We start from the raw sequence: 26,830 nt of genomic DNA, 5'->3' as shown, positions 1-26,830 counted from the left end.
TAGCCCAGGGACAGTCTTCCTCAAGCAAAAAGAGGAAGATGGGCAACAGATTCTTCTGCACCCAAAAAAAAAGTTTTGTTGCTTCTATGAACCTTAGTCCCTCTGGATGGTAAAATGAAGTGGAAGATAGTCTTTAGAGAAGAAATGGAGAAGGATGGGGAACTAGAAACAGCAATGGGCTGAAAATCACAAGACCAGGCTCCATCAGAACTGTATGACCACTGAGCTCAGTGACATGCATGTTACTTCTCTGGCTGCATTTGTCCTGGGTGGATTAGGGACCCGAATCAGTGATTCTCATGTGGTGTTGTGACAATGTATTGCTATCTGTTGTGGGGGTTGTCTCAGAGTAGCTAGTTACATGTTATAAAATTATTTAACTAATAAAAAGGTTTAGTTATTATAATAACTCAATTTATTCTAATATACTCTTGTAGAAGGGAAGAGAAAAGGTAAATTAGAGTGGGTATGCTTGAAATGAACCTCAGGACTGTGATTTCATCATCAATTGGTTGTGTGGTTGTGGGAAAAAAAAGGCTGAGAACTGTGGGATTAGAAACTGGTTGCTAAAATTCTACAGCACTGATAGTTGATGATTACAGCCCAGATGAAAAAAAAAAATTCCAATGTAATTATGTACTTACTTTTCCTTAACTTCTTTAGATTCTGTTCTAAGGATGTGAGGATAAAATTTAGTAATAAGAGTTGTGTTACTTAATTGATTTCTGTTTTGGCTCTTACAGGCAGTCTCCAAGAATGGATTGCAATCTAAAACTTAGTTTTCAAGCACGTTGTCTAATTCTCAGAACATACTTTTTCTTACACAAAAACTTCCCTCCCCGCCTAAGGTCCTCCAACCTCCTCCCAGATCTGCTTCTCCTCTTGAATTACAAATCTTGGCGCATGGCACCTGACTGCCCAAACCAGAAATCATTTACTGCAATCTGCAAGGAGCCTTTGGTGCCATTGTTTTAATTTCTCTCCAATACACCCAACTCAACTACTACTGTCTTAGTCAAAACTCTCCTGAATTGTAGGGGTTCTCTGACTCTAAGCTCTTCTTCAGTCTGCAGCCTCAGAAGTCCTGAATTAATTTTACTAAAATGCAAATCTTACCATGTAATTCCTCTGCTAAAACTTTCCAATGGCTTACCACAGCCTTGAGGATGAAGGGGTTGGATTAGGGGCCTTTCCTCTATACCCCTTGTGGTATGGCCACCAAAGACTGCCAAGTCCTAATCCATGGCATCTGTGAACGTTATCTTATATGGAAAAGGGTCTTTGCAGGTGTGATAAATTAAGGATCTTGAAATGGAGAGATTATCCAGGATTATCTAGTAGACCTTAAATGGAATCACAAGTATCCTATAAGAGGGAAATGTGATTATAGACAAAAGAGAAGGCTATGCGACAGAAGCAGAGGGAAGCCGAGTCAGAGAGAAGATGCTATGCCCCTGGCTTTGAAGGTGGGTGAAGAGGCCACAAGGTAAGGAATATAGGTGCCTCTAGAAGCTGGAAGAGGTAAGGAAATGGCTTCTCCCCTAGAGCCTCTCGAGGGAATGTGGTCTCGCTACACCTACAGCCTGGTGAAATCCATTTCGGGCTTCTGGTGCCTAGAAATGTAAGAGAATAATTTTGTGTTGTTTTAAGTGACCAGGTTTGTGATAATTTGTTAGTGCAGCAACAGGACACTAACACACTCTTATAAGCATCCTTTATTTATCCCTACACAGCATTTATTACAGTTTAATGTAACTGTATTTTTACTACACTGTCAATCTTCTTGAGGGCAGGAATCAGATCTTTTTCTTCTTTGTATCTCCTATGCCTGGCATACAGTCCTTAAAAATATTTATTAAATAAATTAATAAATTTGTTAATATGATTCAGACCAGAGGATGCCTCCAGACAATTCTTCTTTTTCTCTTTTCTCTCTATTACCATTGTTTGGTTTTTGAGTCAAAGCCCTTTAACTGGACATATGGGGGAGTTATTATTTTTGGCTACAGATCTTAGAGTCTTCTTTAACTCCATAGCGTCCCCATCCCTCCCTCTGTCCTCCAGTCAGTCACCATGCTCCATCACTCTGTCTTGCCAGTGTCTTCTCCTTTCTCTCTTCCCTGCCTCCATCCTAATTTCGGCATACGTAATCTCTCACCTGGACAACACCGTGGCCTCCCTGCTGGTCTCCCTGCCACCACACGCTTAATCTATCCTTCACACCGCTATCACCGCTAAAACACAAACAGATCACGTGATTCTGCCAAGCCCCACCCCAAAACTCTCACTGACTCCTCCTGGGCAACAACATCAGTGCCGACCCCTCAGCACAGTGTCCAACGCCCTGCTGATTGGACATTTTTAGGCTCATGTTCTCTTCTGTAGTCGCAGCCCCAGCCCTCACGTCCCGGGTCCTGTCCTGTCATCCCTTCCCACATCTCTTTGCCTTTGTCTCTCCTCTTCTGTCAGCCTGGACTGTCCAGCTCTCTACTGAAACCTGTCAAAATCCTTCCATGCCTGGAAGGCTCAGCTCAAAAGCCATTTTGTCTGCAGCCTTTTCACCCTCACTCCGGTCAGAATTTCTCTTTCCTCTGTCCTCTGTGAGCATGACGCTCATGCTTCTGTTCATCAGCTTTCACTTGGCCTCAAAGCATAGTTGGTTGTCTACACGCCAGTCTCCCTCACTGGACTGGTAGTTCCCAAGAACAAGAACTGAACAGTATTCCTATTTGCCTGGCATCATGCTTTGCTTGTAGCAGGGGCTCAATAAATGTTTATTGAGTGAATCAATCTGCCCTGTAGCAAGGTCCCTCTTAGTCTATCACTGCAAAATTCCATTTGTGTTTTATATTTTAAGGTTGGCTTTATTATAATTTAAGGTTATAATAAAAGGGAAGAGATTGCACAAGAGCCTGAACAATGATGTTGTTTTCTAGCTCCCTGGCGTACCCTTAAAATATGTGCAAATAAAATTATACCTGAGAATAAGAATATACTTGTGAATGAGAATAAATAAAATGAAAAGGGAATCAAGTTTTGAATCATATTAGTACTTTGATTATTGCCAGTGTACCTTCCCAATTTAAGGATAGTGAATGAGATGAATTAGTGCTATTTTTTTTTTGTTGTGGAACTTGCTAAGAAGGCCATTCTGGAATTGCTCTCTCAGAATAACACAGACTAGAATGGCATGACAGACTCGCATTTGAAATAGATGGCAGTATAAGAAAACAGCTATTGTATTCTAATGAAATATGTCATGTTCATTAAAAGGTTTTGGCTGATATGCATTTTCTATTTCTCTACATAATGAAATGATAAATTTTGTAAAATGTTTTGAATCAGTGTAAAACTTAACTTTTCCTCTCAAACTGTTTCACAGTCAACATCTAGAGGATATTAAGGGGAATAATATGGGAATGCTAGGGGACTATCAAGAGAGATGCTAGGGGAGGCCAAAGGGGTAGAGGGCAGTGCATTTGCTGTGTATTAGATTAGATAATATCTAATTAAGTGGGAACTCTACTTTGCCATTTCTCATTGGGGTGGTGAGTGGGGCAATGAGGAATGGTGGTGGAAGGACTATATGTAACATGATTTCATAATAGGCCCAGAAGCTGCCTCTTTTTTGTCCCATTCCGTCATGTTTTATTAACAACAACGAATTAAGCTAAACAACAAAAACTAATACGTAAGGAGAAGAAGTGCTTTGAATGGTGGTAGTGGATTCTGGAGCGTGATTTTAGTCAAAATTTTTTCAGAAAATCATGTTGGTTTACTTTTACCGTTTTTAATTTTTTTGAATGGCCAATCAACGTACATAGCTGTGCCATGGAAACTGCCCTCTCCTTCGTTTGTCATCCATTTCTTTTCCCCAGAAGCAATAACTTTTACTACTTTCTTGTATTATTCCAGGGTTAGTCTACGTGTTTATAAGCAAAAAGCCAGTTTTATTATATCTGTGGAAAAAGACACTTTTTTACACAAATAGCAGTATTCTTTCTATACATTAATCTTAAACCTTGCTTTGTTCAACCGTGTGTGTGTGTGTAATTCTGGAGACTTTTCCATATCAGTACATAAAATAGCTATTTCACTGTATAATTGTAGCCTAATTTACATGATTAGCCCTTTGTTGACAGACATTTGGAACGCTTCTAATCTCGTTATTATAAAGAGTGCTGCAACGACTATCCTTGTACATGTGTCATTTTCCGCATATGTGAGTACAGCAGTAGGATAAATCCCTAAAAGTAGAATTAACTACTCTGTCAAACGGATGTATCTTTTTTAATCTTGATAGACATTGCCAAATACCCTTGCATAGATTTGCCCCTATTCACACTCTCAACAGGAATGTATAATATTACCTGTTTTTCCTTATCCTTCAAATTTTTATTCTTTCTCTCTGTCTTTTAACACATAAAACTGTGGTGTGTAGTAAAGTTATAAGATTATCAATAGGTCCAAGTTAGATGGTCAGAAAAGGTGTTGTAAAGTGTCATTTGAGGGGCTAGCCCAGTGGTGCAGCAGTTAAGTTCACACATTCTGCTTCTCCGTGGCCCGGGGTTTGCTGGTTCGGATCCCGGGTGCGGACATGGCACCACTTGGCACGCCATGCTGTGATAGGCGTCCCACATATAAAGTAGAGGCAGATGGGCACAGATGTTAGCTCAGGGCCAGTCTTCCTCAGCAAAAAGAGGAGGATTGGCAGTAGTTAGCTCAGGGCTAATCTTCTTGTTCTTCAAAAAAAGCATCATTTGAAAATAGGTAAGGAAAAATATATTTGAATAAGAAAATGAGAAACTGTTTCCTTAACCTGAAGAAACATTCTAAAGTAGCATCCAAATAGAGCATCTGTACATATTAGGGGCTCAATAAATATTTGCTGAATGACTTCTGTGGCTCTATTGAATTTTGCTAAATTCTCAGTGGTATAGTAGCGTGGTCTAACAAAGTCTTATAGTGGCAACAAGATCATATATTTAAATAGTATTTATCTCTGGGATTCATTTCAACATATGCATCTTTAAAAAAAGTCATGTTGCTTAATCGGTCATTTGGCTAATCAATTGTAGGTTGTATGGGATAAATAAATACAGAATATACACTATTGAAGGCAAATTTCTTCCGTAAAGTGCAATTATAAAATTAAGTTTAAAAAACATTTAAAGGAATAAAAAAACCATCACTAGTCCTCCAATTCCAGCATTTTGGTATATTTTTTTCCCAGTCTTTTTCCCTCTGTATTAGTATATAAATGTGCATATATCGTGCACACTTATCTGTCACATGTTCATATAGAATCATCATATATTTTATAGAATTTGTAATCACAGTGAAAAAAATTATATAGCTAGAATTAGACTCGATATTATATCATAAGCTTTTTTATTATTTTTAAATGAACTTCTTATGCCTTTTTATGGCTTCGTAAAATTTTACCAAATGAATATATATTAATTTCTTTAACTATAGCCCTGTTGTTCAACATTTGGGTTGTTTTCAGTCTTTTATTATTGTAAATTACATTGTGGTCAGCATCTTTTTCTGTTTCCTTATAATGTATTTTCAAAATGGAATGCTTAGACCACAGGGTATGCACAGGCTTGAGGTTCTGCTATGATTCTCGTCTCATTTCACTGTTCATGGGTACAATCTGATCTGGCCCCAAAGCTTCCACTAGTGCCTGTGTGCTAAGGACCCACAACCCTGTATGTTCAGACTAGACCCCTTTCAACTGCACATCTTCCCCTAGAGTTCCACAAGCACTTCAAATCCACTGCTCAAAACTGGACTCGTATTTTCCACCAAATCCTCACCTCTTACTACATGCCAAATCTTGGTAGATGACACCTCTGTCTACCGCTAACTCTAGCCAAAAATGGACTCATCCTAGACTTTTCCCTCTGAAGGTCATTGCCTGCATCTCACTGGGGTCTAAGTGAATGCTGCTGTTTCCGCGTTTCTCGTGCGCGCCTTTCTTTTCCATCTTTGCCACTCCCTCCAGGATTATGATCCTGCTGTAATTTACGAACCAGTCCTTTGGCTGACACTCCTCCTCAAGTGACACTCAGATCTCAGTCATTTTCTTCCCAGCTTAAAAAGCTCCTTATTATCCCTACTGTTAAAGGCTCCCAATTATCCAGTGTTTGTCAAACTTTTCCATCAACATACCCCTACGAGGCAAAGTCAACATAGACTGTAAGTCCATAACTTCTTTGAAACCTTTGTTTTGCCTTAAAAATCCATGTGAATTTTCCAGTCCACTTAGTTTTGTATTTGTGTTTGTTCTAAAACAAAATAATTCTCCTTCTGAAATCTTCAAATGAAATTGATATGCCCTGAAGGTATGCTATGACTTTATGTGACTTTCTCTGTGACATAACTTCATATGCATGTAACCGCAGTTAAGTTTGAAAGGCACGGCTTTGAGAGCAAAATCCCTAGAGCTCAGCACAGTACTGAAACTCAGCAAGTCCATCATGAACTGTACCCTGGGACATCCTCCTGCCTCATTTCTCACTAGTCTGTTCAGTCATCCTTTGTTCCAGCCATGCAGGGCCACCTAACCCCATTCTGTTTCATGCTGCATGTTTTCCTCAAATATTTATCTGTTTCCCATACCTGGAATGCCCTCTTAACTCTGAATCCTTTGCTGTATTTACCTTCTGCCCCAGAGTTTAGTCTACCTGATGACAAATATATTTTTAATATTTAAATTGGCTATTTTCTCTTCTATGTAGACTTTTCTGACTTTATCAAGTAGAACTGGTCCCTTCTTCCTTTTATCTCCATTGTACCATATTTATATATCTCTGTATACCATACATATTTCTACATAGTATCTATAACATTTCATTTCATTTTTTTCTTTTTCTCCCCCTCCACTCCTCTTTCTCTTTCCCTCTTTCTCTTCCTTCTCTTTGCCTACTCCAACCTCAATGATTTTTAAACCCCACAAGGACAGGGAATCTGTTGGATTGGTCTCTGCATCCCAAATGCCTAGTGCAGTGTGGCAGGGAGAATGATGCAGTACATTTTTTTTTTTTGAATGAATGGAGGAATGAATGGCATTTTTGATGTGGCTGGTCAAATTTCTTTCTAATCCCCTAGAGATGCACGCTATCCCAGTTCGACCATTTCTATCAGCTTAGGTTATCACATTAGATGGTTTAGGGCAATAACTTAATAGACGAAATGTTGTCTTGTTTTATTTTTTATTATTGTTTTGGATTACTAGGAGGTTGCCCATTTTATCATGTTGGTTTATTTTCATGAATTATGACTCTGCTTTTATTTTTTATTTTAACTTCTAGAATCTTGGAGTTTTTCTTTACATTTTATGTGGACTCTTAAAAATTATTTTTATTTTGTAACGTTTGATTCTGGGGTATTTATATAAAAATGATAGTAAAACTTTCTCTGCTATTTACTGCTAAGATGTTTTTCTCACATTGTTGCTTATTTTTGTTCCTTTTAAAAACACTTGGTTATTTACGTAATAAAGATGTCTTTATATTTAGAATTCATTGTGGTATGTGCCATGGCTGTCTAAACATGTGGATAATAATATTCTTAGGTTAGACTTTTTATTATATTTTTAAAAGAGTGCTTTCAAATGAGAAAGTATAATTTGAATCCAAATATCTGCCTTCAATAATCCATCTGGTACAGAGTAGCCAGAATAATTATCTTAAAAAGTTAGGAGTAACGTCAGCATCATGGCAGAGTGAACTGTTTCCTTAGTCTCTCCTCCACTAAGATACAAAGAAAAGGACATTTATTAACCAACAGAGGACATCCACACAGCACAACAGGACATCTGAGAGATCCATGCAGCAGGGAAACAGTGGAAGGAGGAAAGTGGGTCTCCTCCCCTTCCCCAGTGGCAATGATCTAGGGCACAGGACCTCACACAGCAGCCAGCAAGCAACTCTGAGAGGAGATGCAGGAACAGGCAGCTCTCTGCTGGAAAGCTTTCACTCTCAGAGTTGCTTCCCAGCCTGTGGGAATGCCCTACACCAAAGTGGCTCAGACACCACATGGGCGCACCCACCAAGCTGAGGAATCCAGGCAGGCCACCAGTGAGTGCCGAGTAGGATTGCATGTACAAAAGAAAGCACTGCTCCCTCCCCTTCTGCCTGGAGCACCAGCTCAGCTGATTGATCGGGGCAGCAGATCCACACTGCCTGCACCTGTATATGTGAAGTAGCCGTGGCCAGCAGGCAAATGCAGAGAACCCTATCAGCACAACTTCCAGCAAATGCAGCGGGTTCAGAAAACACAGCTCCTGCTCCCTGCAGTGGAATCTGTGACCAGATACTACCACTAGGAACTGGCAAAGGTCCACTCCATCAAACACCATGAAGACATACATTAACACTCCAGGGCAGAAGGAAAATGACAAGTCTCAAGCAGCCAATCCTGAAGTCACAGAAATTTACAATCTAAATGACAGAGAATTCAAAATAGTTATCATAAACTCAATGAGTTACAAGAAAACTCAGAAAGACAGTTCAATGAACTCAGGAATAAAACTGATGAGCAGAAGAAAGTCCTCACAAAAGAGACTGCAACTCTAAAGAAAAAAACTCAACAGAATGCTGAGGATGAAAAACACAATGAATGAGACAAAAAACAATCTAGAATCCTTAAAAAGCAGAGCTGACATATGGAGGACAGAATTAGTAATTTAGAGGACAGAAATATAGAAATGCTTCAGGTGGAGGAGAGAGAATTAAGACATAAAAAAACAAATGAAGAAATTCTCTGAGAAATAACCAACTCAATTAGGAAATGTAACATAAGGATTATAGGTATTCCAGAGGGAGAAGTAAGGGAGAAAGGAGCAGAGAGCTTGTTCAAAGAAATAATAGTCGAGAACTTCCCAAACCTGGGGAAGGAACTGGAATTACAAGTAAATTAAGTCAATAGAACTTCTAATTACATCAATGCAAAAGGACCTTCTCCAAGGCACATATTAATAAAACTGGCAAAAGTCAATGACAAAGAAAAAATATTAAGGGTAGCAAGGCAGAAGAAAATAACCTACAAAGGAACACCTGCCAGGTTTTCAGTGGATTTCTTAGCAGAAAACTTACAGGATAGGAGAGAGTGGAATGATACATTCAAAATTCTGAAAGACAAAAACTTTCAGCCAAGAATACTCTATCCAGTGAAACCATCCTTCAGATACAATGAAGAAATAAAAACTTTCCCAGATAAACAAAAGCTGAGGGAGTTCATTGCCACAAGACACCCCACTCCCCCAAGAAATGATCAAGAAGGCCCTCATACCTCAAACAGAAAGTAAAAAGAATTACAAAGCCTTGAGCCAGAAGATAAGTAGACAGACAAATCAGAAAATTGCAGCTCTCTATCAGAACAGGTTAGCAAAGACTTAATTATAACATCAAGGATAGAGGGGAGGAAATCATCAAAAGTACATATAAATATTTCATTTTAATCACAAACTCACAACACAAAACAGAAGAAGTTGTGACAACAATAACGTAGAAGGGGAAGAAGAAAGGGATGGAAGCTGCTTAGGCTAAGGAGATAAGAGGCTATCAGAAAATGGACTAGCTCATCTATGAGATCTTCTATAGAAACCTCATGGTAATGACTAAACGAAACATCAGAACAGAGACACAAACGATAAATAAAGAGAAAACTGAGAAAACCATCATAGAGAACCACCAAACTGAACTGGCAGTCCAAAACACATGGGATGAGAAACAAGGGAAATAAAGAACAAGCAGAAAACAAGTGATAAAATGGCAGCATTACGCCCTCATATATGAATAATCACTCTAAATATAAATGGATTTAATTCTCCAATAAAAAGACACAAAGTGGTTGGCTGGATTAAAAAACAAGACCCAACAGAAAACACATCTCAGCTCTAAAGACAAACAGAGGCTCAGAGTGAAGATGATACTCCAAGCTAATGACAGACAGAATAAAGCAGATGTTGCCATACTTATAGCAGACAAAGCAGACTTCCAGATATAAAAGGCAAGGAGAGACAAAGAGGGGCAGTATATAATGATAAAAAGGACATTTCACCAAGAGGACATAACACTTATGAGCATACATGCATCTAACACAGGAGCACCAAAGTACATAAAGCAACTATTAACAGACCTAAAGGGAGAAATTAACAACAACACAATAATAGTAGGGGATCTCAACACCACCCTTACATCAATGGATAGATAATCCAGACAGAAAGTCCACAAGGAAGTAGTGGAATTAAGCAAAAAACTAGACGTACTTAACAGATATATATATATATATATATATATATATATAGAACACTCTATCCAAAAACAGCAGAATACACATTCTTCTCAAGGGTACATGGAACATTCTCAAAGACAGACCATATGTTGGGAAACAAGGCAAGCCTCAATAAATTTAAGAAGATTGAAATCATATCAAGCATTATGTCCAACCATAAGGCTATGAAACTAGAAATCAACTACAAGAAAAAATCTGGGAAAGTCACAAATATGTGGAGACTAAACAACATGTTCCTGAGCAACCAATGGATCGATGAAGAAATCAAAGGAGAAATTAAAAAATATATGCAGACAAATGAAAATAAAAATACATCATACTAACTCATATGGGATGCAGCAAAAGTGGTCCTAAGAGGGGAATTCATAGCAATGCAGGCCCATCTTAACAACAAGAAAAATATCAAATAAATAATCTTAAATTACTCCTGGCATACCTAGAAAAAGAAGAATAAACAAAGTCCAAAGTCAACAGAAGGAGGGAAATAATAAAAATTAGAGAAGAAATAAATGAAGTAGGAAAAACAACCAGTAGAAAGGATCAATAAAACTAAGAGCTGGTTCTTTGAGAAGATAAACAAAATTGACAAACCCTTAGCCAGACTCATTAAGAAAAAAGAGAAGCCTCAAATAAATAAAATTAGAAATGAAAGAGGAGAAATTACAATGGATACCACAGCGATACAAAGGATTATAAGAGAATACTATAAAAAACTATATGCCAACAAATTTGACAATCTAGAAGAAATGGATAAATCCTTAGACTCATTTAATCTCCTAAAACTGAATAAAGAATACGTAGAGAATCTGAATAGACCAATCACAAGTAAAGAGATTGAAACAGTAATCAAAAACCTCCCCAAAAATAGGAGTCCAGGACCAGATGGCTTCTCTGGAGAATTCTACCAAACATTCAAGGAAGCTTTAATACGTATCCTTTTCAAACTATTCCAAAAAGTTGAAGAAGACGGAATGCTTACTCATTCTATGAGGCCAACATCATCCTGATCTCAAAGCCAGACAAGGACAACACAAAGAAGGAAGATTATAGGCCAATATCGCTGATGAACACAGATGCAAAAATCCTCAACAAAATATTGGCAAGGCAAATACAGGAATATATTAAAAGGATCATACACCATGATCAAGTGAGGTTTATACCAGTGAGGCAGGGATGGTTCAACATCTGCAAATCAATCAATGTGATACACCACATTAAACAAATGAGAAATAAAAATCCATGATCATCTCAATAGATGCAGAGAAAGCATTTGACAAGATCCAACATTTGCTTATGATAAAAACTCCCAATAAAGTGGGTGTAGAAGGAAAGTAGATAAACATAATAAAGACCATATATGACAAACCCACAGCCAACACCATACTCAATTGTGAAAAACTGAAAGCCATCTCTCTCAGAACAGGAGCAAGACAAGGGTGTCCACTCTTGCCACTCTTATTCAACATAGTACTGGAGGTTTCGGTCAGAGCAATTAGGGAAGAAAAGGAAATAAAAGATATCCAAATTGGTAAGGAAGAAGTGAAACACTTGCTGTTTATAGATGACATCATTCTATATATATAAAAAACCCTAAAGAATCCATCAGAAAACTATTAGAAATAATCAACAACTATAGCAAAGTTGCAGGGTACAAAATAAACTTACAAAAATCAGTTGCACTTCTATACTCTAATAACAAACGAACAGAAAGAGAACTCAAGAAAAGAACCCCATTTACAATCACAACAAAAAGAAAAAAAATCTAGGAATAAATTTAACCAAGGAAGTGAAAGACCTATACAATGAAAACTATAAGATATTATTGAAAGAAATCGAAGATTACATAAAGAATTGGAAAGATATTTCATGCATATGGATGGGAAGAATAAACACAGTTAAAATGTCCATACTACCTAAAGCAATCTACAGATTCAATGCAATCCCAATCAGAATCCCAATCGCATTCTTCACAGAACAGAACAAAGAATCCTAAAATTTATATGGAGCAACAAAAGACCCTGAACAGCTAAAGCAATCCTGAAAAAAAATGAACAAAACTGGAGGCATCACAATCCCTGACTTCAAGATATACTACAAAGCCACAGTAATCAAAACAGCATGGTACTGGTACAAAGACAGACACACAGATCAATGGAACAGAATTGAAAGTTCAGAAATAAAACCACCCATCTATGGTTAGCAAATCTTTGACAAAGGAGACAAGAACAGTCAATGGAGAAAGGAAAGTCTCTTCAATAAGAGGTGCTAGGAAAACTGGACAGCCACGTACAAAAGAATGAAAGTAGACCACTGTCTTTTGCCATACATAAAAATTAACTCAAAGTGGATTAAAGACTTGAAAGTAACACATGAAACCATAAAACTCCTAGGAGAAAATATAGGCAGTACACTCATTGATATCAGTCTTAGCAGCATCTTTTCGAATACCATGTCTACTTAGGCGTGGAAAACAAAAGAAAAAATAAACAAATGGGACTACATCAGACTACAGAGCTTCTGCAACGCAAAGGAAACCACAAACAAAATGAAAAGACAACCCACCAAGTGGGAGAAAATGTTTGCAAGTCATATATTCAACAAGGGGTTAGTCTCCAAAATATATATATAACTCATACAACTCAACAACAGAAAAACAAACTCGATAAAAAAATGGGCAGATTATGTGAAAAGACATTTTTCCAAAGAAGATATACAGATGGTCAAAAGGCACATGAAAAGATGTTTAACATCCCTAATCATTAGGGAAATGCAAATCAAAACTACAATAAGATATCTCCTTATACCTGTTAGAATGGCTATAATTACCAAGACAAATGTTGGAGAGGATGTGGAGAAAAGGGAACCCTCATACACTGCTGATTGGAATGCAAACTGGTACAGCCACTATGGAAAACAGTATGGAAATTTCTCAAAAAATTAAAAATAGGCTGTCCTGGTGGTGTAGTGGTTAAGTTTGTGTGCCCCACTTCAGTGGCCTAGGGTTCACAGGTTTGGATCCCAGGCACGGACCTACAGTCCACTCATCAAGCCATGCTGTGGTGGTATCCCACATACAAAGCAAAGGAAGATTGGCACAGATGTTAGCTCAGGGACAATCTTCCTCACCAAAAAAAAAAAAGGAAGAAGAATTTGAAATACCATATGAGGGGCCAGCCCAGTGGTGTAGTGGTTAAATTCGCACGTTCTGCTTCAGCAGCCCAGGGTTCGCTGGTTCAGATCCTGGGTGCGGATTTATGTGCTGCTTGTCAAGCCATGCTGTGGTAGGTTTCCCACATATAAAGTAGAGGAAGAAGGGCATGGATATTAGCTCAGGGCCAGTCTTCCTCAGCGAAAAAGAGGACTGATGGCGGATGTTAGCTCAGGGCTAATCTTCCTCAAAAAAAAAAAATTAAAAAGAAAAAGAAAAGAAACACCGTATGACCCAGATATCCCACTACTGGATATTTATCCAATGAACTCAAAATCAACAGTTCAAAGAGACTTAAGCAGCCCTATGTTCATTGCAGCATTATTCACAATAGCCAAGATGTGGAAGCAACTCAAGTGCCTGTAGACTGATGAATGTATAAAAAAGATGTGGTGTATATATATAATGGAATACTACTCAGCCATAAAAAAGACAAAATTGTGCCATTTGCAACAACATTGATGGACCTTGAGGGTACTACATTAAGCAAAATAAGCCAGACAGAGAAAGACAAACACCTCATGATTTCACTCATATGTGGAAGATAAACAAACACCTGGATAAAGAGAACAGATTAATAGTTACCAGAGGGGAAGGGTGTTGGCAGGTGGGCAAAAGGGGTAAAGGGGCACATATTATATGGTGACTGACAAATAATAACGTCCATCTGAAATTTCACAGTTATAAACCATTATGACCTCAATAAAATAATAGTTAAAAAAAAAGGTCATTCTACTTCTCAATTCAAAATTCTTTGGTGGTTTCCCATTGCATTCAGAGCAAAACTCAAAGTCCTTCCTAAGATGCCAGAGCTGTATCTTCTTGCCTCTGGCTACTTCTCTGACTTCCTCTCCCACCTGTCTCCTCCCTCACTCAGCTTCAGCCTGGTAGCCCTCCTTGCTCTTCCTTAAACACATCAAAGATGCTCCTAACTTTACACTACGGCTCCCTCTACCTGCTCTTTCCCCAGACCTCCTTTGCTCTCAAGTCTCATCTTATCACAGTGGCCTTCCCTATGCCATCTAAAACAGCTAAGTTACCCTCTTCCCCCAGACACTCTCTATTACTTCCCCGGTATTATATTTTTCTTCATGGCATGTATGACAACCTGACTTTGTTTATTGCTATTTTCCCAATAACCAGTTCAGTAAATAGTAGTTGAATAAATGAATGAATGAATTTAGTCATGCATCTGATAACCTCTGAGATGACAACTACATAAAATGTATTTGGTATTTTTTGGTACATTGTAAAAAAATTTGTTTTTCTTGCAACTTAATACTACCATCAGGGGCTGGCCCTATGGCATGGTGATTGAGTTTGGCACACTCTGCTTCCATGGCCTGGGTTCATGGGTTCGGCTTGCGGGTCTGTACCTACGTCATTTGTCAGTCATGCTGTGGTGGCAACTCACATACAAAATAGAGGGAGCTTGGCATAGACAGTAGCTCAGGGCTAGTCTTCCTCAAGCAAAAAACAGAAAGAAAAAAAAAAACCCAGCTACCATCACGAATGTCAGTTATTGCTATGGTTTGAACACTGCATCCTCCCCAATTCATATGTTGAAATCTAAATGCCCAATGTGATGGTATTAGGAGGTGGGGCCTTTGGGAAATAATTAGGTCATGAGGGGGGAGCCCTCATGAATGAGATTAATGACCTTAGAAAAGAGACCCTAGAGAGCTCCCTAACACCTCCCACCATGTGAGAACACAGTGAGAAGGCATTGTCCAGGAACTGGGAAGCCCTCACTAAACACTGAATCTGCTGGCACCATGATCCCGGACTTTCCAGCCTTTAAAACTGTGAGAAACAAATGTTCGTTTCTTTTTTTTTTCTTTTTGAGGAAGATTAGCTTTGAGCTAACATCTGCTGCCAATCCTTCTCTTTTTGCTGAGGAAGACTGACCCTGAGCTAACATTCATGCCCGTCTTCCTCTGTTTTATATGTCGGACGCCTACCACAGCATGGCTTTTGCCAAGTGGTGCCATGTCTGCACCTGGGATCCGAACCGGCGAACCCTGGGCCACCGAAGCAGAATGTTAGAACTTAATCGCTATGCCACCGGGCTGGCCCTAAGACGGTTATTTTTTTTTGGCGCCTAATAACTTCTCCCAGATTGCAAGGGTTCTGCAGTTCACTAGGGTTTTGTGCAGTTTTGGAAATGTTCTAGAAGACAGTGTAAAGGCACAGTGACTGCCCATGTGTCTGGTCATTATTCAGCATATCACCTCTTTTCAAACAATTAGAAAAAGTGGTAGGTAAAAGGAATATAATTCTTTTCTTATTTCTGCATGTAAGAATAGCATTCAAAAGAGATTGTCTTAATAACAGAAAAGTTACTTAAAAGGAGTTTGGATTGAATCCATAAGCATATGGATTGAAAGGAAATTGGGAATCTGAGAACAAGTAAAATATTTAACAATATTAGTGACTGAGAAAGAACATAATGCTATAATGCTTATGAGATATCAAAAACAGTAACAAGGACCAAAAATTCAAAGCAGTTAGATATGCATGAAATTTATGAAAATAAAAAATAACACGACTCGTCAAATGCAAATGATACAGCTGGAGGAAAATTATCAGACGGTGTAGTTTGCTTTTGGTGAACTCAGAAATGCAATAATGTTGAAAAGCAATCAGCATAGTAGAAAAAGAATTAGTAGATAAAAGCTTTAAAAACCTTATTTGTACACCCGTGGCGAGACCAGAAGCCTCCTGAAGATTGAGCAGCATGGGAGGGTTACCTGCTAAAACAGGTGCCGTGAAATTACTGGACTTAAAAATCACAACCAAATGAAAAACCTTCAGCTCCGTGTCCCAGAAGGCGAGGGAGTGATTCTCTCACCTCCATCATGCCCCACTTCAAAGATATCATTTTTATATGCAGTGACTTTCAAAAATGAGCTATTTGTAAAAGGTTTTTAAATTTTGTAACATCGCTTTCAAAAACTTCATCAAAGATATTTGTTCACAGTGCTGGAATGGGTGTCATAAATAAACTAAGATATTGTCTTTTACAGGCAAATTCTTACCTACTTACCCACAAGAATGATCAGAGAAATAAAATAACAATATATCATTTTGTGTACACATACACAATCAGTACTAAACATTATTTAATCTATGGTTACATGAAGCTCATTTTAAAAAGCATTTGGTTTGTTTTGCATAAGGAACATGAAACATCAAACAGGGAGAAAGAGTGAGTTTTGAATATAATCAGTATCTGGATTAGGAAAAATAGGATTTAAGAGCATCTTCACAAAAGATAAAATAGCTCTTTTTAGCGGTATATTAAGCTGGAAAATATATGTTTGAAGAGCACGAGAAGAAAATGAAGGCTTTTTGTATTTTCTTTAAGTCTTAGAAACAGAAGGATTTTCAGTTTAGCCTTGTGATCTTCTGTCCTGGGAAGAATGAAGTTTGAGAATAGATGCTCAAGGTTGAGGAGTTAGAGGAGCCCTGAAAGGAACTGACAATACATCTTCAGCTAAGTCATACTAAGGAGATGGAGATAACAGCCTGCTAATATTTCTAATAGCTACATTACTTTAAAAGGCCAAAATAGTATGGATGGTAATTGAATATGAAAAAGTGAGATAAGTAGCAATAATGAGAACAAAGCAAAAGAAAACTTGAACTGAGTGTCAGAGAAAAGCTTATGAAAGTGTAGAATTCTTGGCCAAGGTAATAGATGTGGATTGGGAAATGAAACGTTTGTGAGAAATACCATTGGTTAGAGTTTCACAGAATCCCCTGTGGCTAGTTTAAGCAGAGGGATCAAACAAACAAACAAAAATAAGGTGTTACATATCTTTCAGAGGCATTGGGAGAGTCACTCTAGTTCGAGCCTGCGTGTATGACTTCAAGAGGCGTGATGCAGGTCACCAGGAGAGCTGGTGCTTCTTCTAAGATGAGGAAGCAGCACACTCAGGGAAGAGCCCAGATGGGGAAGCTGCTTCAGACAAACCGCACACCTCCACAAGGGTGCTGGCCAGCAGGGACAAGAGAAGCCACAGAAGCTCACCTCCATCTTACTTCCACATTGTAAGTCTCGCGTGAGGGCACCAAAATGGTGGAACCTAAATCACACCCAGATCGGTAGCTGTCAGTGGTTCTAGGGAATGCAGTCTTTCCCCTTTTGGCCTCAGCAGTACAGGAAGGCACCCTAGACAGAGATGGGAATGGGTGGAGAGTGCGTATCCATGACATGCACTACAGATTTCATTACAAGAGAAACTTAAAAAGAAAATGCCTGAAATAACAACAAAACCAGAAAAATCAATAAGAACTAGTTTTTCTTAAGTTTCAACATTCGTCGTCAGCTCTCTCCCAAATAGCAAAAAGGACTATGATAGAAAGATTTAAAAGGCAACGTTTGGAATAAGAGTAAGAAATACCTTAAAGCTACAGACTTTTATTTTGAAACCTTCATTTTGAAACTGTAGGAGTATTGCTCCTGTGGTGTTATTAGTTGTAGGAGCCAGCCAAGAAGAAAGCTGCCTGTCATTGGTAGGTTCTCTGTGATCAGGTGCAGGTAGGGTTGTTTCAGACAGCCGTGGTGATGATAGAAGGTCTTAAAACTATCATCAAGAAGTCAGGCCAACACGAATTCTAACTGTGTTAATGTTTAAAATGATATCTGGGCTTTCTGGCAATATGGCAGAATTGTGGTAGATACTACGACAAAAACTCCTACTATAAATACCTCTAAATGTTCAATAAATCAATTGAAATACACAGAGGAGTTCTCAAAAATGTTCCCGAGAGAACAAACATTTAGAGGGAGGTGGAACAAGGATAGCTGAAGTAGAAGTTGCAGCCATTCTTGGGGTATTTGCTGCATCTCCCAGGCACGTTTCAATGGCTGCATGTGGTGGAGGCAGGAGATTAGGATTTGGATCCTGGATATGCAGGAAGGGGGAACAAGACTAAGGCATACACGTAGGACCCTCAAAGGGTGATACTTTCAATGAAAGTGGGGGCTACAAAAAAAATCTGCCTCCATGGGAAGATGATACCCAGCTCTGGCTGGGAGGAAAAAAGTTTCCCCAGAGAATTCGTAATCACACGCCTGACATCACAGTAAATTCAAACTTGCTGTATGGTCTGAGGTGGCCCAAGATCAGAAATAGCACCTGGGGAATTTTCCTTTCCCTCCTTCTTGCCATACATTCTCAGTCTCTTTCTCTTGTCTGTGTTTCATAATTTTGGATAAAACAGTCCTTATTCTTTTGATCCTTAAACTACTCTTTTATAGCCACACATTGTTTAACTCTTTAATAGTGGAGTGACCATTCATGGGAAACTGACCCCTAAGAGGTCAGACTAAAGGCTAGAAACAGGGGCACTAGTCAGTCAGACTTGGCTTCCCATTCTGGCTCAACTTGTGTATAATCTGGAGCAAGTTTCCTAATTTCTCTGAATCCTAGTTTCTTCATCAGTCAAATAGGGATAATAATAGCATCTACCAATGAGAAATTCATCTCAAGCACCTAGCACATGCTTGGCACATAGTAAGTCCTCAATAAACATTAGCCATATATCACCACCACCAGTGAGCAGACTCCATATGATTTAAATTTTTGAGTATCTAGGATTCTATGCCCTTCACTCTCTTTATAGAAAGCACAACTAAGCATGATAATTTAATTCATTGATTCTCTAATTTTTTTTTTAAGATTTTATTTTTTTCCGTTTTCTCCCCAAAGCCCCCTGGTACATAGTTGTATATTCTTCATTGTGGGTCATTCTAGTTGTGGCATGTGGGACACTGCCTCAGCGTGGTTTGATGAGCAGTGCCATGTCCGCGCCCAGGATTCAAACCAATGAAACTCTGGGCCGCCTGCAACGGAGCGCGTGAACTTAACCACTCGGCCATGGGGCCAGCCCCTTGATTCTCTAATTTTTAAATTTCTCTACCAACTTCCACAGAAGATTTTAGGTGCTTAATATATCTTTTTACACTAAATTAAAGCGAAGTTCTAAAGCAAATAGGATAAGACAATAGATTTTCCTTTTACATTTCTCCAGAATCCCAAATAGTTCCTTGGGAATTAGATAAGGACTAATTAAGTCTTTCAGGACTTTCTGATACAATTTACATCATCTTGCACTGTAGAATGTGCTCAATACATTCGTTTTGATTTAAAATTGGATTAATGTATAACATGTTAGAATCACCCCATCAGAGGTGGCAGGGATATTAAGGGTCTAGTCTGACCATCTGGTTGATGTTTACTCCCATCTATGCATCATTCCTAGCTCAAAGTTATCCAAGTCTAGTCTGTAAATCTCCAAGTAAATTCACTGTCTCATGAGCGTGTTCCTGTTATGCGTTCCATGCTTCTGAATATTTATATGTTCTCTCCTTGAGTTTACCTGGAGGCCAGACTCAGGATTTCCTAATATCCCCAAATAGCAGATTCAATTCCACAAAGCCTTAGTAAGTGAAGTAGATTGTACTGTATATTACCAATGGTGGGTTTTGTTTTTAAATTTTATTAATTTTTTTTTTTTTTTGAGGAAGATTAGCCCTGAGCTAACTACTGCCAATCCTCCTCTGTTTGCTGAGGAAGACTGGCCCTGAGCTAACATCCATGCCCATCTTCCTCTGCTTTATACGTGGGACGCCTACCACAGCATGGCTTTTGCCAAGAGGTGCCATGTCCACACCCGGGATGCAAACTGGCAAACCCAGGGCTGCCGAGAAGCCGAACGTGCGAACTTATCTGCTGCGCCCTTGGGCCGGCCCCCCAGTGGTGGTTTTTATGAAATGCTGAAGAGAACTTACATATTTCATAGCAAATTTTAACGAAAATCCTCATTAGACATCTTTAAGTTCCAAAGTCCCTTTCTAGATATTCTAACAATATTACCTTTCTCTTTTTTCTCTCACCTTGCCCCAAATTTAATGTCTGAAGTTCCCAATATTTTTACAGCAATTCAGTTCAGTTTCTCAGCTCGAGCAGCTTTCTCAAAACCAAAGGCGTTCAGCTGGAGGAACTTAACCTCTTAGAAAGCAGGCCAGTGACCATCTACTGCCCTTACACAGGCGCTGGCAGAAAACAACCAGTATGTAGTAGTTTCCCTTTTCACCTCAGGTGATCTATCAAAATATTTGCTCAATGAAAACAAGCCCTTTTTCTTTTGATAGAGTGAGGGGGTGTTTGGCAGGAGAAGGGCATATATGGAGAGGGGCAAATGTGATTGGTTGGCTAAAAAATAGGATTTTCTCCATATTACACTTAATTTAAAGATTAGGTAACTGAGTGTTCTAGAAAGAGTAGTTATATTTCAGTAAGTGGCTAATTTGCTCCTAAATGGTAATTAAAATTTTTTATAACAGCTTTAATTTGCGTATGATAAAATTCACTCTTTTGAAGTTCAGTGGTTTTTAGTATATTCACCATGGTTCAATGGTTTTTAGTATATTTACCATGATCACCACTAGCTAATTCCAGAACATTTTCATCATCCCAAAAAGAAACCCCTTATCCAATAGCAGTCACTCTCCAATACCCTCTCTCCCTAGCCCTTGGTAACCGCCAATCTACTCTCTGTCTCCATGGATTTGCCTATTCTGGACATTTCATGTAAATGGAATCATACAATATTTGGTATCTCGTGACTGGATTATTTCACTTAGTATAATGTTTTCAAGGTTCATCCATGTTGCACTGTGTGTCAGTCCTTTTTCTTTTTTATAGCCCAATAATATTCCACTGTATGGATATACCATATTTTTTCTACTCATCAGTTGATAGACATTTGGGTTGCTTCCACTTTTTGGCTGTTATGAATAATGCTGCCATAAATATTCATGTACAAGTCATTATATGGACAAATGTTTTCATTTCTCTTGGGTATATACTTAGGAGTGGAATTGCTAGGTCGTATGGTTACTCTATGTTTAACATTTTGAGGAGCTATGAAACAGTTTTCCAAAGTGGTGGCATCATTTTTATATTCCCACCAGCAAGTATGAGTGTTCTAATTTTTCCACACCCTCACCAAGACTTGTAATTGTCTGTCTTTTTTTGTTCTGGTGAGGAAGATTGTCCCTGAACTAACATCTGTGCCAATCTTCCTCTATTTTGTATGTGGGACGCTGCCACAGCATGGCTTGATGAGTGGCGTGTAGATCTGTGCCTGGGATCCAAACCTGGGAACCCTGGGCCGCTGAAGCAGAGCATGTGAACTTAATCACTATGGCACGAGGCCAGCCCCTTGTGTGTCTTTGTTATTACAGCCATTTTAGTGGGCGTGAAGTGGTACCCCGATGTGCATTTCCCTGAGGGCTAATGATGTTGAGCATCTTTCTATGTGCTTATTCCCATTTGAATATCTTCTTTGGAGAAATGTCTGTTCAAATCATTTGTACATTTAAAATTGGGTTGTCTTTTTATTATTGAGTTGTAAAAGTTCTTTTAATATTCTGAATACAAGTCCCATATCAGATATATGATTTGCCAAAAGGTTCTCCCATTCTATAGATTGTCCTAATAGTAATTTATGTTTAGGCAGGACTTGAATTATTCAGGAATTAAAGCTTAAGTATGGATGTCATCCAAACTCTTTGCCTCTCTCTTGGATTTATTCCAATATGGAAAAAGCAGTGCTCACAGCATTCTCTTAAAAGAGTGCATAGAAGAAGGAAAAAAACCCCACAGTGCCTAGCAGAGAGTATGAATTCAATTAACTTTGGCAAATGAATGAATACAATTTGTGTGTTTATTCTTGGTTCCCACCGCTACACTGACTTGTTGAGTCCCTCTGCTGGACTCTCAGAGCAATGATATTCATTTCATGGCCTGATGGTCCCCAGGGGGAGCTGTGAAGTTTTGGAAAGTGTACCTGTTTCCATGTGACACTTTACGTTGTTTGTCTACTCCCCATATTTACGCGCTAAAGCGTACTGCTGTCATGTGGGAGTCCACAGATTTTTCATGGTAAAAAGCAGTTTCATGTTTTACTCCTTGAGTTTGAGACTCACTGACTTAAGAGAAAGAAATGGTTGTTTTCGTCAGTTGAGTGTTGACTTTCTAGTGTTTTGCATGTCTTGGGAATTTCTATATTGTTTATACTATGGATGTTTATTTGAAGGTTCTCTTAGGAATTCCACTTACTTCAGTGCCCTTGACCTAAGAGTGGTCCCCTCATTAAGGTTCACTGTCACGTTGACCAAGCAAATAGCTGTAGAGAGATGGATGTGATGCTGTGAGGGAGGAAGCCCTGTCAGATCAGCTGAATCCACTGGGGAGACCTTGCGGGTGGAGAAGAAATGGTCCCAGCCAAGCTGTCTGCATTTCCACAACACTTATGATGGTCTATCAAGTTCATTTTGCAACTTATATTTGACATAATCCCGTGTACATCTTGAGTGTTAACTTGCAGGGAGAATCCGAATGATTTAGATATGGGAAGAAGCAAAGAAATTCTAGTTGGGACTGCAGTTGAAACTAGAAAGAAATCAAAGAAGGCACATGTGTGAGGGAAACAAGCTGGGTAAAGGAAGAAGAACAAAGGGAAACAGGACACTTATTTGTAATTGGATATAAACAAGAGTCTAACCTTCCACGGGCAGAGCTGGCTGCCCTGCTAGTGTTACTCAGCTCAGTTACCCATCCGGTGTACACACTCAGATGATTGTGGGCATTCTATGTATGGATGCAGGTCCTTGCTAACTAGTGAAATGGGACACATAGTTATAAGCATGCAAAATGGCTCCATCAGAGAGAGTGAGAAAAAAATTTTTTTAAAAAATTAGTAGTCTTAGGAAGTTAATGTGAAAAAGTTTGTTGTCTCAGTCCCGGTAGAAGAAAAAAATTTCTGTATCTAAGCAGCCACCAATAATACCACTTTGTAGTATTTATGCAATGCTCTTTCTTTGCTTGTAAGTGCAAACACTTTTAAGATTGCCTTATGGCTCGTCATCTCAACACTCTCCTGAAGGAAAGAGGTACAGGCACATGTCATTTTACTGTGCTTTGCAGATATTGCATTCTTTACGAATTGAAGGTTTGTGGCAACCCTGTGTCAAGCAAGTCTATCAGGGACATTTTTCCAACAGTATTTGCTAAGTTTGTGTCTCTGTGTCACATTTTGGTAACTCTTGCAATAATTCAAATGTTTTCATTATAATTATATTTGTTATGGTGATCTGTGATCAGTGATTTTTGATGTTCCTGTTGTAATTGTTTTGGGGTCCCACAAACCATGTCCATGTACGCTGGCAACTTAATAAATGTTGTGTGTGTTCTGACTGTTCCACTTACCAGCCATTCCCCAGCTCTCTACCTCTCCTAGGGTCTTCCCTATTTACCTGAGACATAACAATATTGAAATCAGGCCAATTAATAAGCCTACAGTGGCCGTGAAGTGTTCAAGTGAAATGAAGAGTCCCATGTCTCTCACTTTAAATCAAAAGCTAGAAATGATTAAGCTTGGTGAAAAAGGCATGTTGAAAGCCAAGATAGGCTGAAAGCTAGGCCTCTTGCAACAAAAAGTAAAGTTGTGAATGCAAAGGAAAAGTTCTTGAAGGAAATTAAAAATGCTACTCCAGTGAACACAGGAATGATAAGAAAGCAAAGCAGCCTTATTGCCGATATGGAGAAAGATTTAGTGGTCTGGATAGAGGATCAAACCAGCCACAACATTCCCTTAAACCAAAGCCTAATCCAGAGCAAGGCCCTAATTCTCTTCAATTCTGTGAAGGCTGAGAGAGGTGAGGAAGCTGCAGAAGAAAAGTCTGAAGCCAGCAGAGGTTGGTTCATGAGGTTTAAGGAAAGAAGCCATCTCCATAACATAGAAGTGGAAGATGAAGCAGCAAGTGCTGATGGAGAAGCTGCAGCTGGTTATCCAGATCTAGCTGAGATCATTGAAGAAGGTGGCTACATTAAACAATGGATTTTCAATGTAGACAAAATAGCTTTCTCTTGGAAGAAGATGCCACCTAGGACTTTCATAGCTAGAGAGGAGAAGTCAGTGCCTGGCTTCAAAGGACAGGCTGACTCTCTGGTTAGGGGCTAATGCAGCTGGTGACTTTCAGTTAAAGCCAAGGGTCATTTACCATTCCAAAAATCCTAGGGCCCTTAAGAATGATACTAATTCTACTTTGCTGTGCTCTATAAATGGAACAACAAAGCCGGAAGATAGCACGTCTGTTTACAACATGGTTTACTGAATATTTTAAGCTGGATGTTGAGATGTACTGCTCAGAAGAGAAGATTCCTTTCAAAATATTACTGCTCTTTGACAATGCACTTGGTCACCCAAGAGCTCTGATGGAGATGCACAATGAGATTAATGTTGTTTTCATGTCTGCTAACACAACATCCATTCTGCAGTTCATGGATCAAGGAGTAATTCTGACTTTCAAGTCTGATTTTAAGAAATACATTTCATAAAGCTATAAGCTGCCATAAATAGTGGTTCCTCTGATGGATCTGGGCAAAGTAAATTGAAAACCTTCTGGAAAGGATTCATCATCTGGATGCCATTAAGAAGATTTGTGATTCATGGGAAGAGGTAAGAATATCAACATTAACAGGAGTTTGGAAGAAGTTGATTCCAACTTTCTTGATACCTTTGAGGGGTTCAAGACTTCAGTGGAGGAGGTAATTGCAGATGTGGTGGAGATAGGAAAAGAACTAGAATTAGAAGTGGATCCTGAAGATGTGACTGAATTACTGCAGTCTCATGAAAAAACTTTAATGGATAAAGAGTTGCTTCTTATGGATGCGCAAACAGAGTGGTTTCTTGAGATGGAATCTACTCCCGGTGAAGATGCTGTGAAGATAGTTGAAATGACAACAAAGAATTTAGAATATTACATAAACTTAGTTGATAAAGCAGTGGCAGGGTTTAAGAGGATTGACTCCAATTTTGAAAGAAGATCTGCGGGCAAGATACTATCAAACAGCATCGCATGCTACAGAGAAATCATTATGAAAGGAAGAGTTGATTGATGCAGTAAACTTTATTTGTCCTATTTCAAGAAATTGCCACAGCCACGTCAACCTTCAGCAACCACTACCCTGATCAGTCAGCAGCCATCAACATCAAGGCAAGACCCTCCACCAGCAAAAATATTATGACTCGCTGAAGGCTCAGATGATGGTTAGCATTTTTTTGCAATATAGTATTTTTAAATTAAGATATGTACATTATTTTTTTTTAGACATAATGCTATTGCACACTTAGTAGACTACAGTATTGTGTAAACATAACTTTTATACACGCTGGGAAACCAAAAAAATCCATGTGGCTCACCTTATTACTAAATTGACTTCGTTGCAGTAGTCTGGAACCAAACCCACAATATCTCCAAGGTATGCCTGTAGTTTTACAAACAATTGACCTGAGGCTCAGAGGTGAATTGACTATTCTGGAGGGTAGGGGAAAAGGTAAAGGTCACTGATATTTAGACCCCTGTTTGGAGCTAGGATTGAATTAGGCATTAACCATATGTAAATTCCTTTAATTCCTATAGGAACTCTATGAAATGGGAATTATTATTATAATTTGATAGATCAAAGAAAATCGTCCAAATCATTAGCTAATAGTGTTAGAATCAAACCATATCTGTCATATTCTAGAGTCATATTCTTTCTGCTCTACCATCTTCTTATTTGCCAATTCTACTTGACTTAGGAGGCTGCCTGGAGAGATATGCGGAAGGAGTCAAGCCCCGGCCTAGTTATTCAGTCTGAATCTGGTGGGGAGGGGAGGAGTGGCATTGAACACAGAACCCAAAGCATCACAGAATGAGAGACTTTGTGATAGGCCTCACTTCTAAGGGACTAATGGGAGACTTTCGATTACACAACAGTCTATATTTTGAGTGGCCTAAGGAAGGATGCTGCAAAAGGGCAGCTTCTTTCAACTGCATTTTGATAATAATTCTCTTTTCCCTCCTTCCTGTTGCCAATTAAGATACTAGTGAGGGAAACCAGAATATACCACCCCAAAATATGCCTCTTTGACATAAAATTATTTTGAGCTGAAGGCAATTAAGCAGCAACAAATGCAGGAAAAGTTCTCTCCCCCCCCCCGCCCCCCCCCCCCCTTTTACTGCCTAAAGGTAGGATATAAATTCTCCTTTTACTGGAGACAGACTCTTGGCCCCGAAACAGAACCAGAGGGTTCTTGCTCCAAACAAAACTTACTCCATTAGTTTCCTCCCATATATTTACCTTCTCACAGCTTGCTGCCCTTGGAAGCCTAAAATTGCTTTCTTTTGTCCTGTCATTTCTCTATAAATTTATTGCTCTTTGTTGAAGATGCTACATAAGTCAGAGTTCTAAGTTG

At 38.9% G+C, this 26,830-nt stretch overlaps 1 protein-coding gene across 1 annotated transcript in view; it reads right to left on the bottom strand.

Annotated features, from left to right (window-relative positions):
* The window catches only part of CPA6 (carboxypeptidase A6), a 269,567-nt gene that overhangs the window by 17,987 nt on the left and 224,750 nt on the right, over positions 1-26,830 (bottom strand). The gene's annotated exons all lie outside the window — the stretch shown is intronic.

This window comes from Equus caballus, chromosome 9 (genome assembly GCF_041296265.1).
Source record: "Equus caballus isolate H_3958 breed thoroughbred chromosome 9, TB-T2T, whole genome shotgun sequence".
Taxonomy (NCBI): Eukaryota; Metazoa; Chordata; class Mammalia; order Perissodactyla; family Equidae; genus Equus; species Equus caballus.
Note: the sequence above shows the minus strand (reverse complement) of the source record. Positions and strands in the feature narration are given on the sequence as shown.